Source organism: Saccoglossus kowalevskii, chromosome 13 (genome assembly GCF_978046115.1).
Source record: "Saccoglossus kowalevskii chromosome 13, keSacKowa6.1, whole genome shotgun sequence".
NCBI classification, from domain to species: Eukaryota; Metazoa; Hemichordata; class Enteropneusta; family Harrimaniidae; genus Saccoglossus; species Saccoglossus kowalevskii.
In genome coordinates this window covers 30,611,720-30,629,268 of record NC_140653.1, presented here as the reverse complement: position 1 = coordinate 30,629,268, position 17,549 = coordinate 30,611,720, and the positions used below count along the sequence as shown (strand labels likewise).

Genomic DNA, 17,549 nt, shown 5'->3' with positions numbered 1-17,549 from the left:
TGATTTCAACATCATTTGTTGATTTCAGAAGTGTGACAATGTTTAAGGAAGTATTAATACTTCTCTGGGCCCTGTATAATTTGCACCCACATCGGCTGTTCCATAGATGTTAACTGCCAATCCTTGGAAGAGAGAGTTGTCTTTTGTTTGTTCCATAGATCTGCTGTACAGCCTCCTTGATGGGAGGGTGGGGGTTTCATGGTTATAATGGAAGGTCACCTGATGACACCAGCGGTTCTGATTCACTATCTTATTTAAGTGAGCTATTAGGTATTCTATAAGTGGGCTGTTTTAAAACTTGTTTAATTGTTTTCCTACAACATCAAAAATTCATAGTTATAGTGAAAGTGCTAATGAAGTGACACAAACAAGTGTGCATGAACAAATGAATATGCAGACAATATTCAAGATTGATCACTGAAAATCTAGATATAGTTTCTGGTAATAGTAATCTTTATTGATATCATATCCATGTACAAAAAAAAAATATCATGATATTACCGTAGTACAATAAAGTTGCAACACACCAAATGTATGAATTGTAGTTAAACTATAGAGAAAATACCAGTACATATATTGAATAAAGTAATGTAATTTTAATTTCTTAATATAAGACAGCAGGTACTATCTTTTTTAAAAATATCTTTTCTAAAAAGTAAATCAGTTATGAATTTACTCAATCCTATTATAATTTCCCTATTTAGCATTTTAAGTAAGTTCATTGAAGTTTCTTTGTCAGTTTATTTGTTTGAAATTTGACAATATTTACAGGAGAATTCATGCAGTTCATGTTGATAGTGTTTGCAATGTAACTGAAAATGTTCTTCATCTTTAATTTGATTATATACACACAGGAAACATTTTTGTTATATAAATCAATATTAGAGTATCTACTTTTATTCTATATTGTATATTCAACACATGTACTGATGTGTAATATTTGTGTATATGTGTAATTTCTTTTGGCATTGCTTTATCATTATCATAAGGTGGCTTTTTGATATTACTCAATAGAGTACCTTTAACTTTTCTTTAAATCTAGTAATTAGTTATTGGTTCTATTTTTATCTCAGGTGATTGTTAAGGTCTAATGCGTGCTTAACTCCAGTTACCCAGCTCTGAGTTCCTGTTCCATCAAGTTTAACACATAGCAAGTATTCTTCATTAATTAAAATAATATAAATGCACATTTTTAATGACACCACAAAATGACAAGTTATGTCATTCATGACACAGTCCCTTATATTTAATAGTAAACAAAATTGAAATGCATCAGCCAACAGACAAACAAACAACATATAATTATATGTGAAATGTAGGTGTAAAATTTGATTTGATATGATTCAGAATGACAATCATTAATACAAAATATCCATAAGTCAGGTATTTTGAATCTGATCTGAAAGACGAAATGACATAATCACCAAATCAATACATATACATGGTGTAGCATGGTATATTATGTTCATATTTATTTAAGTTTTAACAATATCAATCTAAGCACTTATTGCTGTAGTTTCATAAATTAGTGTCTCATCAATAAGCATTATTATACAGGTTTGTTTTTTACCTGTTGAAAATTGAGAGAGAGTGCCAAAAGCTAAATAGCCAAAAAGAATAAACTCAGAAATATCTTGTATATTAGAAGAGTTGGATAAGCCTATAAGCCTGTCAAATTGCTGTGAATATAGCCAGTTACAACATACAGACCACAAAATATATCACTAGCAGCGATGAATGGAGGCATGTAGAAAGACGAGGTCAAGGTACACAATATGTCTTCATCCTATCACACTCATGCCCTATAGCCTACACAAAACAACAACCATCCACTATGCAATCTGTTGACTTACGCATACATAATACCCTTATAAAACTGTTAGAAGCTGTTGTATTAGTGGTGCACAAACAATCCCTTGCTATACTCACAAGCTTAGGCCCATCCATGGTTGCTTGACAACCAGGCGATTAGATACTCCTGGAGTATCTAGACTTCCTTGACAACCAATGATAGGGTATTTGCAGGTTAAACAGGAGCATGTCACTCAATTCATTGTACTTGGCAAATAAATGTGTTATCCATGTAAAGCTTCTAAGAGCAAAGTACCCTTCAAACCAAAATCCATTAAACACCATCATGGGCGCAGGTAGCCTCAACACAACCATGGGGTAATTAATCTTACCAGGTCAATATTGACAATTCGTTCACATTTATACCTGGTATTCAAACCCCTCTTTCCCCTCATTTCATTGTCCTCTGGATCATTTTCTCAGCAACTTGTCAAATATTGACAGTATGCACTTTTACGTAGTTATGATAAAAATAAGCTTTTATCACAGTGTTTATCTTTAATTAAGAATGGATTTTCTTATCTGCTGTCTCTTCTTGTCACAAATGGTCAATATAAATAGCAGAGTCTGTGGACATTGTGGACATTTTGCCAGCAGAGTGTTTGCCAACTTTGCTTTTCCACCTCCAATTGCTCTTTGGCTGTGTACTTTGCATGTGTTTACCTCTGTAGTTGTTTTTATTAGATTTCAATTTGATAACAGAACAGTGCCCACCTGCTTCCACTGGAAGCCTTTGAATTTCACTTAGTGTATTAAATTCAGTACAATTATATGAATTGCATACAGTGCGAGACTAACTGTAGCAATTTCTAACTAATATCAATCCAAATCTGACAGCATACTTACAAAAATACAGATTATGAACCACAATCTCACAACTTTTTTTTTTAATTATTTGACGAAGAAACAAAACCTTATGTTCGTAAAAGTTTCCCTCAGCAATTGGACAAAGAGAAACATTTAATTTCATATTTGTTGTTGTATTAAATTAAACCTGATTCGTTGTGTTTTTCAAATTGCTCAAGCAAAACACATGAGAGGTTAGAAAAAACTCCTGTGTGCCTGTGTGAACTTAGTAAGTGTTAAAGGGGCACTTCCAGCCTAATCTCACAACAAATTTACTTTCTGGATTAAAATTACAATGGATAACAAAAGATAGATTAACTTTGTAAACAACATAAACAATAGTGTCCCATGATTGTTTGGTGCAATCCCTGGGCTTGGAAGGTTCCCTTTAAATTAGACAAATATTATGTGCAGATTACAACCCAAAACTAATCATGCCTGTGCATAGGTATCTATGTACTAAGGTTCAGTGAAATATCACTTGGGCAGTCTCGCTACCATTGATCTGGATACACAATCAGCTGGATTAGTTGGTTAACACTTGTAATGACTTTTTGGGTTATACAGTCAGTCGTTTGGTCAAGATTTTAATGTTTTCGACAAGAATGAAACCCAATTTACGGATAAGTTCCATATATTTCATATTTTAACAGTACATATTGACATGAAGTAACAGTGAACATTTCACTGGGGTCATTAAGACATGAAGTAACAGTGAACATTTCACTGGGGTCATTAAGACATGAAGTAACAGTGAACATTTCACTGGGGTCATTAAGACATGAAGTAACAGTGAACATTTCACTGGGGTCATTAAGACATGAAGTAACAGTGAACATTTCACTGGGGTCATTAAGACATGAAGTAACAGTGAACATTTCACTGGGGTCATTAAGACATGAAGTAACAGTGAACATTTCACTGGGGTCATTAAGACATGAAGTAACAGTGAACATTTCACTGGGGCCATTAAGACATGAAGTAACAGTGAACATTTCACTGGGGTCATTAAGACATGAAGTAACAGTGAACATTTCACTGGGGTCATTAAGACATGAAGTAACAGTGAACATTTCACTGGGGGTCATTAAGACATGAAGTAACAGTGAACATTTCACTGGGGGTCATTAAGACATGAAGTAACAGTGAACATTTCACTGGGGGTCATTAAGACATGAAGTAACAGTGAACATTTCACTGGGGTCATTAAGACATGAAGTAACAGTGAACATTTCATTGGGGTCATTAAGACATGAAGTAACAGTGAACATTTCACTGGGGGTCATTAAGACATGAAGTAACAGTGAACATTTCACTGGGGTCATTAAGACATGAAGTAACAGTGAACATTTCACTGGGGTCATTAAGACATGAAGTAACAGTGAACATTTCATTGGGGTTATTAAGACATGAAGTAACAGTGAACATTCACTGGGGTCATTAAGACATGAAGTAACAGTGAACATTTCATTGGGGTCATTAAGACATGAAGTAACAGTGAACATTTCACTGGGGTCATTAAGACATGAAGTAACAGTGAACATTTCACTGGGGTCATTAAGACATGAAGTAACAGTGAACATTCACTGGGGTCATTAAGACATGAAGTAACAGTGAACATTTCATTGGGGTCATTAAGACATGAAGTAACAGTGAACATTTCACTGGGGTCATTAAGACATGAAGTAACAGTGAACATTTCACTGGGGTCATTAAGACATGAGGTAACAGTGAACATTTCACTGGGGTCATTAAGACATGAAGTAACAGTGAACATTCACTGGAGTCATTAAGACATGAGGTAACAGTGAACATTCACTGGGGTCATTAAGACATGAAGTAACAGTGAACATTTCACTGGGGTCATTAAGACATGAAGTAACAGTGAACATTTCACTGGGGTCATTAAGACATGAAGTAACAGTGAACATTTCACTGGGGTCATTAAGACATGAAGTAACAGTGAACATTTCACTGGGGTCATTAAGACATGAAGTAACAGTGAACATTTCACTGGGGTCATTAAGACATGAAGTAACAGTGAACATTTCACTGGGGTCATTAAGACATGAAGTAACAGTGAACATTTCACTGGGGTCATTAAGACATGAAGTAACAGTGAACATTTCACTGGGGCCATTAAGACATGAAGTAACAGTGAACATTTCACTGGGGTCATTAAGACATGAAGTAACAGTGAACATTTCACTGGGGTCATTAAGACATGAAGTAACAGTGAACATTTCACTGGGGGTCATTAAGACATGAAGTAACAGTGAACATTTCACTGGGGGTCATTAAGACATGAAGTAACAGTGAACATTTCACTGGGGGTCATTAAGACATGAAGTAACAGTGAACATTTCACTGGGGTCATTAAGACATGAAGTAACAGTGAACATTTCATTGGGGTCATTAAGACATGAAGTAACAGTGAACATTTCACTGGGGGTCATTAAGACATGAAGTAACAGTGAACATTTCACTGGGGTCATTAAGACATGAAGTAACAGTGAACATTTCACTGGGGTCATTAAGACATGAAGTAACAGTGAACATTTCATTGGGGTTATTAAGACATGAAGTAACAGTGAACATTCACTGGGGTCATTAAGACATGAAGTAACAGTGAACATTTCATTGGGGTCATTAAGACATGAAGTAACAGTGAACATTTCACTGGGGTCATTAAGACATGAAGTAACAGTGAACATTTCACTGGGGTCATTAAGACATGAAGTAACAGTGAACATTCACTGGGGTCATTAAGACATGAAGTAACAGTGAACATTTCATTGGGGTCATTAAGACATGAAGTAACAGTGAACATTTCACTGGGGTCATTAAGACATGAAGTAACAGTGAACATTTCACTGGGGTCATTAAGACATGAGGTAACAGTGAACATTTCACTGGGGTCATTAAGACATGAAGTAACAGTGAACATTCACTGGAGTCATTAAGACATGAGGTAACAGTGAACATTCACTGGGGTCATTAAGACATGAAGTAACAGTGAACATTTCACTGGAGTCATTAAGACATGAAGTAACAGTGAACATTCACTGGGGTCATTAAGACATGAAGTAACAGTGAACATTTCACTGGGGTCATTAAGACATGAAGTAACAGTGAACATTTCACTGGGGTCATTAAGACATGAAGTAACAGTGAACATTCACTGGAGTCATTAAGACATGAGGTAACAGTGAACATTCACTGGGGTCATTAAGACATGAAGTAACAGTGAACATTTCACTGGAGTCATTAAGACATGAAGTAACAGTGAACATTCACTGGGGTCATTAAGACATGAAGTAACAGTGAACATTTCACTGGAGTCATTAAGACATGAGGTAACAGTGAACATTCACTGGGGTCATTAAGACATGAAGTAACAGTGAACATTTCACTGGAGTCATTAAGACATGAAGTAACAGTGAACATTCACTGGGGTCATTAAGACATGAAGTAACAGTGAACATTTCACTGGAGTCATAAAGACATGAAGTAACAGTGAACATTTCACTGGGGTCATTAAGACATGAAGTAACAGTGAACATTTCACTGGGGTCATTAAGACATGAAGTAACAGTGAACATTTCACTGGGGTCATTAAGACATGAAGTAACAGTGAACATTCACTGGGGTCATTAAGACATGAAGTAACAGTGAACATTCACTGGGGTCATTAAGACATGAAGTAACAGTGAACATTTCACTGGAGTCATTAAGACATGAGGTAACAGTGAACATTCACTGGGGTCATTAAGACATGAAGTAACAGTGAACATTTCACTGGAGTCATTAAGACATGAAGTAACAGTGAACATTCACTGGGGTCATTAAGACATGAAGTAACAGTGAACATTTCACTGGAGTCATTAAGACATGAAGTAACAGTGAACATTTCACTGGGGTCATTAAGACATGAAGTAACAGTGAACATTTCACTGGGGTCATTAAGACATGAAGTAACAGTGAACATTCACTGGGGTCATTAAGACATGAGGTAACAGTGAACATTTCACTGGGGTCATTAAGACATGAGGTAACAGTGAACATTTCACTGGAGTCATTAAGACATGAAGTAACAGTGAACATTTCACTGGGGTCATTGAGACATGAAGTAACAGTGAACATTCACTGGAGTCATTAAGACATGAAGTAACAGTGAACATTTCACTGGGGTCATTAAGACATGAATTAACAGTGAACATTTCACTGGGGTCATTAAGACATGAAGTAACAGTGAACATTTCACTGGGGTCATTAAGACATGAGGTAACAGTGAACATTTCACTGGAGTCATTAAGACATGAAGTAACAGTGAACATTTCACTGGAGTCATTAAGACATGAAGTAACAGTGAACATTTCACTGGGGGTCATTGAGACATGAAGTAACAGTGAACATTCACTGGAGTCATTAAGACATGAAGTAACAGTGAACATTTCACTGGGGTCATTGAGACATGAAGTAACAGTGAACATTCACTGGAGTCATTAAGACATGAGGTAACAGTGAACATTTCACTGGAGTCATTAAGACATGAAGTAACAGTGAACATTTCACTGGAGTCATTAAGACATGAAGTAACAGTGAACATTTCACTGGGGTCATTGAGACATGAAGTAACAGTGAACATTTCACTGGGGTCATTAAGACATGAAGTAACAGTGAACATTTCACTGGGGTTATTAAGACATGAAGTAACAGTGAACATTTCATTGGGGTCATTAAGACATGAAGTAACAGTGAACATTTCACTGGGGTCATTAAGACATGAAGTAACAGTGAACATTTCACTGGGGTCATTAAGACATGAAGTAACAGTGAACATTTCACTGGAGTCATTAAGACATGAAGTAACAGTGAACATTCACTGGGGTCATTAAGACATGAATTAACAGTGAACATTTCACTGGGGTCATTAAGACATGAAGTAACAGTGAACATTTCACTGGAGTCATTAAGACATGAAGTAACAGTGAACATTTCACTGGAGTCATTAAGACATGAATTAACAGTGAACATTTCACTGGGGTCATTAAGACATGAAGTAACAGTGAACATTTCACTGGAGTCATTAAGACATAAATTAACAGTGAACATTTCACTGGAGTCATTAAGACATGAAGTAACAGTGAACATTTCATTGGGCTCATTAAGACATGAAGTAACAGTGAACATTTCACTGGGGTCATTAAGACATGAAGTAACAGTGAACATTTCACTGGGGTCATTAAGACATGAGGTAACAGTGAACATTCACTGGGGTCATTAAGACATGAAGTAACAGTGAACATTCACTGGGGTTATTAAGACATGAAGTAACAGTGAACATTCACTGGGGTCATTAAGACATGAGGTAGCAGTGAACATTCACTGGGGTCATTAAGACATGAAGTAACAGTGAACATTCACTGGGGTCATTAAGACATGAAGTAACAGTGAACATTCACTGGAGTCATTAAGACATGAAGTAACAGTGAACATTTCACTGGAGTCATTAAGACATGAAGTAACAGTGAACATTTCACTGGGGTCATTAAGACATGAAGTAACAGTGAACATTTCACTGGGGTTATTAAGACATGAAGTAACAGTGAACATTTCATCGGGGTCATTAAGACATGAAGTAACAGTGAACATTCACTGGGGTCATTAAGACATGAAGTAACAGTGAACATTCACTGGGGTCATTAAGACATGAAGTAACAGTGAACATTTCATTGGGCTCATTAAGACATGAAGCAACAGTGAACATTTCACTGGGGTCATTAAGACATGAAGTAACAGTGAACATTTCATTGGGGTCATTAAGACATGAAGTAACAGTGAACATTTCATTGGGGTCATTAAGACATGAAGTAACAGTGAACATTCACTGGGGTCATTAAGACATGAAGTAACAGTGAACATTCACTGGGGTCATTAAGACATGAAGTAACAGTGAACATTTCATTGGGCTCATTAAGACATGAAGTAACAGTGAACATTTCACTGGGGTCATTAAGACATGAAGTAACAGTGAACATTTCACTGGAGTCATATCAACATGAAGTAACAGTGAACATTTCATTGGAGTCATTAAGACATGAGGCAACAGTGAACATTTCACTGGGGTCATTAAGACATGAAGTAACAGTGAACATTTCACTGGGGTCATTAAAACATGAAGTAACAGTGAACATTCACTGGGGTCATTAAGACATGAAGTAACAGTGAACATTTCATTGGGCTCATTAAGACATGAAGTAAGTGAACATTTCACTGGGGTCATTAAGACATGAAGTAACAGTGAACATTTCACTGGAGTCATATCAACATGAAGTAACAGTGAACATTTCATTGGAGTCATTAAGACATGAGGTAACAGTGAACATTTCACTGGGGTCATTAAGACATGAAGTAACAGTGAACATTTCACTGGGGTCATTAAAACATGAAGTAACAGTGAACATTTCATTGGGGTCATTAAGACATGAAGTAACAGTGAACATTTCACTGGAGTCATTAAGACATGAAGTAACAGTGAACATTTCACTGGGGTCATTAAAACATGAAGTAACAGTGAACATTCACTGGGGTCATTAAGACATGAAGTAACAGTGAACATTTCACTGGAGTCATTAAGACATGAAGTAACAGTGAACATTTCACTGGGGTCATTAAGACATGAAGTAACAGTGAACATTTCACTGGGGTCATTAAGACATGAAGTAACAGTGAACATTTCATTGGGGTCATATCAACATGAATTAACAGTGAACATTCACTGGGGTCATTAAGACATGAGGTAACAGTGAACATTTCACTGGGGTCATTAAGACATGAAGTGACAGTGAACATTTCACTGGGGTCATTAAGACATGAGGTAACAGTGAACATTTCACTGGGGTCATTAAGACATTAAGTGACAGTGAACATTTCACTGGGGTCATTAAGACATGAAGTAACAGTGAACATTTCACTGGAGTCATTAAGACATGAGGTAACAGTGAACATTTCACTGGGGTCATTAAGACATGAAGTAACAGTGAACATTTCACTGGAGTCATTAAGACATGAAGTAACAGTGAACATTTCACTGGAGTCATTAAGACATGAAGTAACAGTGAACATTTCACTGGGGTCATTAAGACATGAGGTAACAGTGAACATTTCACTGGGGTCATTAAGACATGAGGTAACAGTGAACATTTCACTGGGGTCATTAAGACATGAGGTAACAGTGAACATTTCACTGGGGTCATTAAGACATGAGGTAACAGTGAACATTTCACTGGGGTCATTAAGACATGAGGTAACAGTGAACATTTCACTGGGGTCATTAAGACATGAAGTGACAGTGAACATTTCACTGGGGTCATTAAGACATGAAGTAACAGTGAACATTTCACTGGAGTCATTAAGACATGAGGTAACAGTGAACATTTCACTGGAGTCATTAAGACATGAAGTAACAGTGAACATTTCACTGGAGTCATTAAGACATGAGGTAACAGTGAACATTTCACTGGGGTCATTAAGACATGAGGTAACAGTGAACATTTCACTGGGGTCATTAAGACATGAGGTAACAGTGAACATTTCACTGGGGTCATTAAGACATGAGGTAACAGTGAACATTTCACTGGGGTCATTAAGACATGAGGTAACAGTGAACATTTCACTGGGGTCATTAAGACATGAGGTAACAGTGAACATTTCACTGGGGTCATTAAGACATGAAGTTTAATATCACTTCTAACAAATTTTTTAGAAAAACTGTTGCCCACTTCTCTCAACAAGTTAGAGAATTTATTTCCCTGCCAAACTAATGCTCACATGCATTACATTGGCAGCAACTGTGGTTTTTAAATGGTTGAACTACACAAACATGAATGATAGGAACATGCAAAAACATGTCAGAGCGATCAGAATGATAATATATCAGTGAGCACGTCAGTCACTCTGCCCTTTACAACAGTGACTTGTGAATATACTACTCACAATCGATGCAGACATGTGACCTAATCTAAAAATATCTTTTGTTATCTACCATAATTTTACACAGCTTTTTATTTTTTTCTGAAATTATGGTTCCATACATCCATAAAATACATCAATAAAAGCACTGTATTTATCTCAAGTAACTTGTAGGAATTATTGATTGCGACATTATCATTGTAGAAAAATAAGGTCAACTAATAGTTGGTTGTTTAAACAGTGAATGGCATAAGTTTATGATTATACCATGCATCGCAATGCTTCATGTCAACTCAAGTAAAACCAACTTGTGAAAATATGGGTGCTTGGGTGAAAGTTTATCACACATAAACCATAGTCATCCTCCCAAAAAATACAACTAGATATGGTATCAATTAAACACACCTTGAGTCACATGACATAGCCATAAGTTGTTTTTCTGGCTAGCATCACGTGTATGTTTTTTTTTCTATAGGGTTCTATTCACAGTGCATGACATGATTCCAATGCTGGATTACCTCTTCAGTTCAAGTGTTTACTGTCGGCTGTTCTTACAGTCAGCTGACAGAATTGATCTGTCATTTGTTTCAAGTACCACTTGAACATTGAAATTCTATTTTGCTAGCCCTATAAATAATCATTAACTGATATCCTTTAGTAGGGCAGGGGTCTTTTTCAAGAGGCAAGCAAATGCCCTATTCCATGCTTGTCAATTTTTTATATTGTAAAACTACTAAGTGAAACTGGTAGACAGGCTGAGATCATTCTGTCTTCAATTGATACAGTAAAATCTTATTGATATTTCAGTGCGTAAATATGCTAATAATAAATTATGTAATACATAGCTCAAGAGCCAATCACTGCTTGACACGAATACTGATGATTCATTCATTTTATAACTATTGTTAAGCTGCGACTGCAGTTAACCACATTTGAAAGCTGGATTAAAAGTGTTGAACATTTCGACTTTTAAAATGTAAACAACACAATCAAAATGGTTTAAAGTTTTCACATTAACACTATTATTATGAAATCACTCAACTAATTTTGGAAAACTTATTTATAGTTATACCTATATGCAGTATTAGTGATGTACTGGCTTACTGAAATGGCAAATCAAAACATATTTTAAAGATCCAACATACATTAAAAAAAAATATGCTAAATTTACTTCAGTTGTCATATTTGATCTTCTGAATATAAATAACTGACCTAGTTATTATTGCACTCCGCACTGGCTATGCGTACCTTACCTTATTTGGGACGTGAAATACCAAATAAGGAGCTGCTACATGTTTTCTTTATTACCAGGTACAATATGAAGACATGATCACAAGACCAATTCACTTGAGTTTCCACTGAACACCAGAGCTAATAACAAATTCACTAAATGTGGCTTAATCTGAATAGTTGTTCACTTAGGTGATAGTCCTGGCATATTGTTTCTAAGTGACTTGAAGTATTCTGCATAAACATGTAACCCTATTATAATATAAATCCCTATCTCCCTACCACATCTTCGTCTCAAGAATTCTAGGGATCCCTACTTTCAGAAAATTATAAAGTTATAATTATGAAGGTGAATATTGAATTGAGATATAACATCATCTCTCTTCATTATCACACGTAGCACAATATTGACACGTGAACAACACGGGACACGGACTGCTACGTGCAAACTCAAATCTAAACAAATGATAAAACTTATACTGCTAATTCGACATAGGGCAACTATTTTATCATTTGTGATGGCCACACCACACCACACTGATATTTACACCCATAAACCAACAGTATGTGTGTGCCCATACTTTCTATATGAGTAAGCTGGTAGGATTAATACAGCTGTGGTATAAACTATGCTCAAAAAATAATAATAACCAAGTATTAAAAATTGTCAAAGTAGCCGACAGCGGAAAATCCCAAGCACATGACGATCACTGACATATGGATTATCAGTTTAAACATGGCCACAGCCTGTATGCCTTTTTTTTTATCTTTCTGATAGTCTTATCAGGGGATTTGGATACAATTATTTATTTTAGAATCAGATTGTCCAGTGTTTATCTTGTGCTGGACAACACCAGGTGAATGATAAGCCTGATTTATGTCAGGTCAGAGGTCATCTTCCCCAATCCTGAGTGGTATCAACAGGTTGCCAACAGATCTACCAGATTGTACCATTTGTAATATAGGGGAGTAAATGTTTGAGTAGCAGGGATTAATGATGGGCTAATATTAAAATTAATATGACTAGTCAAATATCTTATTATTAAACCAAACCTTTCATTCTGTTACAATTAATAAATTTATAAAACAGCTTTAGTCTTGTGAGAAACAAAGACAGGAAAAATTTTGCTGAGAAATATAAAAATTTCACAGGCAGAGTCACATTGACCTTCCATGAACTCACAAATAAAGTATTGACCATGAAGACTTTAGGTTCTGCCTAGGTTCTGTCATTCAGTTATGATGGACAGGGACAATCATGGTTAAACTTTCTTTCAAGACTTCAATATCAAGAATATTTTAACTAAATCTAAAACAGTCTGTTATCCACAATTTTAAAAGTAATTCAATACTAAGCAGGACACTTGAGGAATGCTAAAATCAAAACATTTTCATCTATTAAAAACAAAGTTATTAAATATTTCAAATACTGTATAAAAAGAATAAATTCAGCAAGCAACAGCAGGTGATGAGGCAATTAAAAAGTGATTTATACAATAAAATGATACTAACAATTTATGATGTACAGTTGTCATGTTTGACAGAGCATTTGGGTATCCAAGTATGTATTCCCTTGGCAACAATGGTGACATTAAATTAATGTGTCTGCAGGAAAATGAACATCACGTGGAAACCATGGTGACAACTATGATGGAATACTGTTTTTGATTATTTTAGTTCTTTAGTAATTTACCTTATGCATATTGTGGAATTTTTAATAATATCAATATCTATGTCTGGCAATGTGTTAAGTTACAGCTAACTGCCATTCAAATACATCACATCATATTACACCTAGTATATCATCAAATATTGCACATATCTGTCACATTCCTGGATAGTTGTAATATAATAACAATAATATCCTGTGTATCCAATGTACATTAATATGTTTGCCATTCCGTCATTTTTAATCTGATTATCAAACAATTAGATGTGCATGTATGATGTATGTCTAACTATGACATGTATATTTTAGGATGTTTGGTCAAGGCATGTAAGAGATATAAATTAAAACAAAATAGCCGACATTCAGCCATCTTGAATTGCATCATGAAACAAATGGACGTACATAAATCGTCCAAGATATGTGATGTACTTGTGAAGTTTGAATATTATCGGACTAGACATGTCTGAGATATAGGTGGAGATGCAAGGACAGACACTTGCATGCACAGAGGTCAAAGCATAAGTCATAGTTTTCAGACTGTGTCCAAATGGAGACTAATAAGGCAACATAAAAATAATACAATGACGATAAATGCAACTGAACATTTGTATCGCTGATAATGTCACTTAGGAATGTATGTGCTATTTCGATTACGGTAGATTACCATCTCCCAATAAGCCATAAACTGTAAGTTCACGCGTGACCATGATTCACACACATTAGCAGCCAATTGAGTCACTGTGTACTGCTGGTGAACCAGAGGACCATTGCAACATAATAATTCTCAAGTTTGCAACATTAATAATTATTTAATAATTCTGCAATATAATATCTAGTGTGATTATGGTCTATATATTCGCCTACATTTATTTTGTATGTTGATAATTTTTCAACTTATTTAGCTAATTTTTATGGTTTTTACTTTCATTGCTACCATATAAATAGTCTATGCAATGATTTTGGAATAATTTTTATGACAGTAATAAGTGTTGTTTTTATTAAATGTATGCATAACTTACATTTACGTGTTTACTCACACCTGCCATCAAATTATTGATTTTTTTGAAAACTAGTTTTTTTCACTAAATCTAAATGTCTCAATGTTTAATACAGTCTCTAACACTTTGAAACTCTACTTGAAACTCTAAGAGACTGTTAGTTCAAGGGGACAAGCTAAACACTTTGTGGCATATTTATTACGTAATTTGTCTTTTAGTGAAGTACCGGTAAGTTGTATCAAGAAAGAACGATAACATAAATTGGCTGTCAATTTCATACTTTTAGAGTTTCAAATGGTTAAATTCCAAAACAAAGTTCATTCATTAGGGATGAAATGAAAGACTTTCAAAACATATTCGATGGTATGAATAATCTATTAGACATTACCATTCAATCAGTACCCAGAATGCAAAGGAAAACAAGGAAAGACAGCTAATTCAAATTAAAAACATATAGAAGTCAAAATAAACAAAAGTGTTTAGAAAGCCAGTGAAGTTTAATAATTTATGGCACCTCCCACTGCCAATAGAGGAAGATGGAACAATCAGCACTGTATATAGACTGCAATCAACAAACCATTTGTCATACCAGTCTACAGGAATACATAAACACTACTAGGAAAACAAACTATGTATATACAACATATGTGCATGTAACCCATAAAAACGCGTATAAATTATAAAAGCTTGATAGATGTACATGTGTAAAACAAACACGTATAGCAGGATTGCCAACAATCAAGTAGCAAGGCATGTAAACATCTGTACATATCTGGGTTGTATAGCTCATTTTGTTTGTTTTGTTCGATTGTGATGTATTTCATAAATATGGTATCAGTCAACAAACACGTCAATGAAATCTAAGTGGGACTGCTACAGCCTGGTACCTTCCATGAGAGGGTAGTTACTACAAGAGGTACCTGTTCAAGGACTTCCCCATTTTAGTTTCAACTTTAACTTATACGAGCTCTACAATCTCTTATTGTCAGCTGGCAGTCATTTTATTTGACAAAGAGACCAGAGTGGAAAAAAAAGGACAACAGTTGACAAGAATGACAAAAAAAAATGGCAGTGTTTGTAGAATTGCATTATCCTATAAACTATGAAAATTTGGTAAAATCCTTTAATAATACTTATTAGAAAATTCTTGATAACTTACTGTAAAAATTTTGATGGTCCCAACTACTTCAAAACACATTGTCATGATACAAATCTAATATCATTAAAGCAACAATTAATTCTATTTCATCTACATTTGTTTATAGCCAAGTATTTAGCTGAGCAAGAGTTGACATAGAGGTAATAATGTTATCGTTAACCATCAGTTGACTGAGTCTGGGTAAATAAGCTGAACAGTACTTAGTGGTTGGCTTAGTAATAAATACTTAGGCAGACTAAATACATTGCGTACTTTAAAGATTAAGATAAAATAATCCATGATAAGATGTCAACTTTACTCAAGGCCAGTGTACCAATCAATCAGTCAATCAATCAATAAAATAAACAATTACAGTTGGTTCTACATATTGAATCCATTTATCTGATTTGGCTGAATACCAATAACGTCCCTCCCCTTCAACCCTCCTAGCACCTCCGCAGGACATTTTTATTATTTGTACACCTGTACTGAATACATATCAATAAATAAACACCACCATCCTTTGTCTGATTATATGCAAATATATATGCAAATTATTAAAATATAATGAACAAACAAAATTATGACACAGGCCCGGAAGTTTCTGGACAATTTGTTCTTTATAATCACTGCAAGCATGTTTTAACTTCAACTTTTATATTATCATAAAACTAAGTGCTTTAATTTTAATTTCTTGCTAAAAGTTAATTCGATATGATTTCTCTCAAAAAACAACAAGGTCACCAGTTTTAACTTTACTTTAATGGGTGAATTTTTTCCTAATTATAATTATCCTATAAATCCAGAAATATATTTAAACTGATTTAAATGACACTGGAAATGACGGAATTCTGTGACAAAAGTGGTATGCAAATCAGGAAATAAACAGATAAATGTGTATGTTGTAGCAATTTGTTGCCAAGATACACACAGATATATAAAAACAGGTTAGCAGAAATAAGTCAGTTACATCTAATATTCAAGAGATTGCATTTAACATAGCTATTCTTATCCATACATCCAATGTATCAGTAGAACAGACTAACATTAGTAAATGAATAATTAATATTCTGACAACATGATATGAATATATAAATTAGTTAATTAAAAGGCATAGATAAAGTCATTCCTATTTTGAACTACCATAACATGTAGGGACATGTCAATTGAACCTGATTAGTAAACGCAAATAATCAAAACTTCACATTTGTGTTAATGTTTGTACCTAGCATCAGATCAATGCTGATAGGTGTAAATCCAGATATAAATATGTAAGTCATTACCATGAACAGTGGTGAAGTGTTAATATCTAAACGACATGTTAATTGTGGAAATATAAAAACGTCAAAATGAAACAATCAAGAGTACAGGATCAAGTCAAATTATAATGCAGTGGACAATCTGACAACATCCAACATGTCGTAGCAATTAAATACAAAATGACCTCACAAAAATAAATTGCCTACAAGCTAGCTATATTCCATCTGGTTTGTCATCCGATTCATTTAATAGACACACCAAGCAGTATAAAATACTTTGTAGTTTACAGGGCCATGCACCCTCATTAAAATACAGTAATCACAGCCGATTGCTGCTAGGAATTTAGCATTTAATGTCACTTGCCTGGTTTTATGTTATCAAATAAGTTATTTTACAGCTGTATTTTATGGTCTGTAAAGTCTGGATGGACCATAACAAAACAAACTGTGTGATATGATGAAAGATGGTTTACATAAGACTGTAAATGTCTTTCATGTGTTTTATCAGACACTACTAAGCCTGCATGCAGATAAAGCACATTTTACGGTACACATAAACACTGCCCTCATGAGGCAATAACCTG

The 17,549-nt window shown here is 34.9% G+C and overlaps 1 protein-coding gene across 1 annotated transcript in view; it reads right to left on the bottom strand.

Annotated features, from left to right (window-relative positions):
• Nucleotides 1-17,549, bottom strand: part of LOC102809055 (nonsense-mediated mRNA decay factor SMG5-like) — an 85,842-nt gene that overhangs the window by 44,580 nt on the left and 23,713 nt on the right. The gene's annotated exons all lie outside the window — the stretch shown is intronic.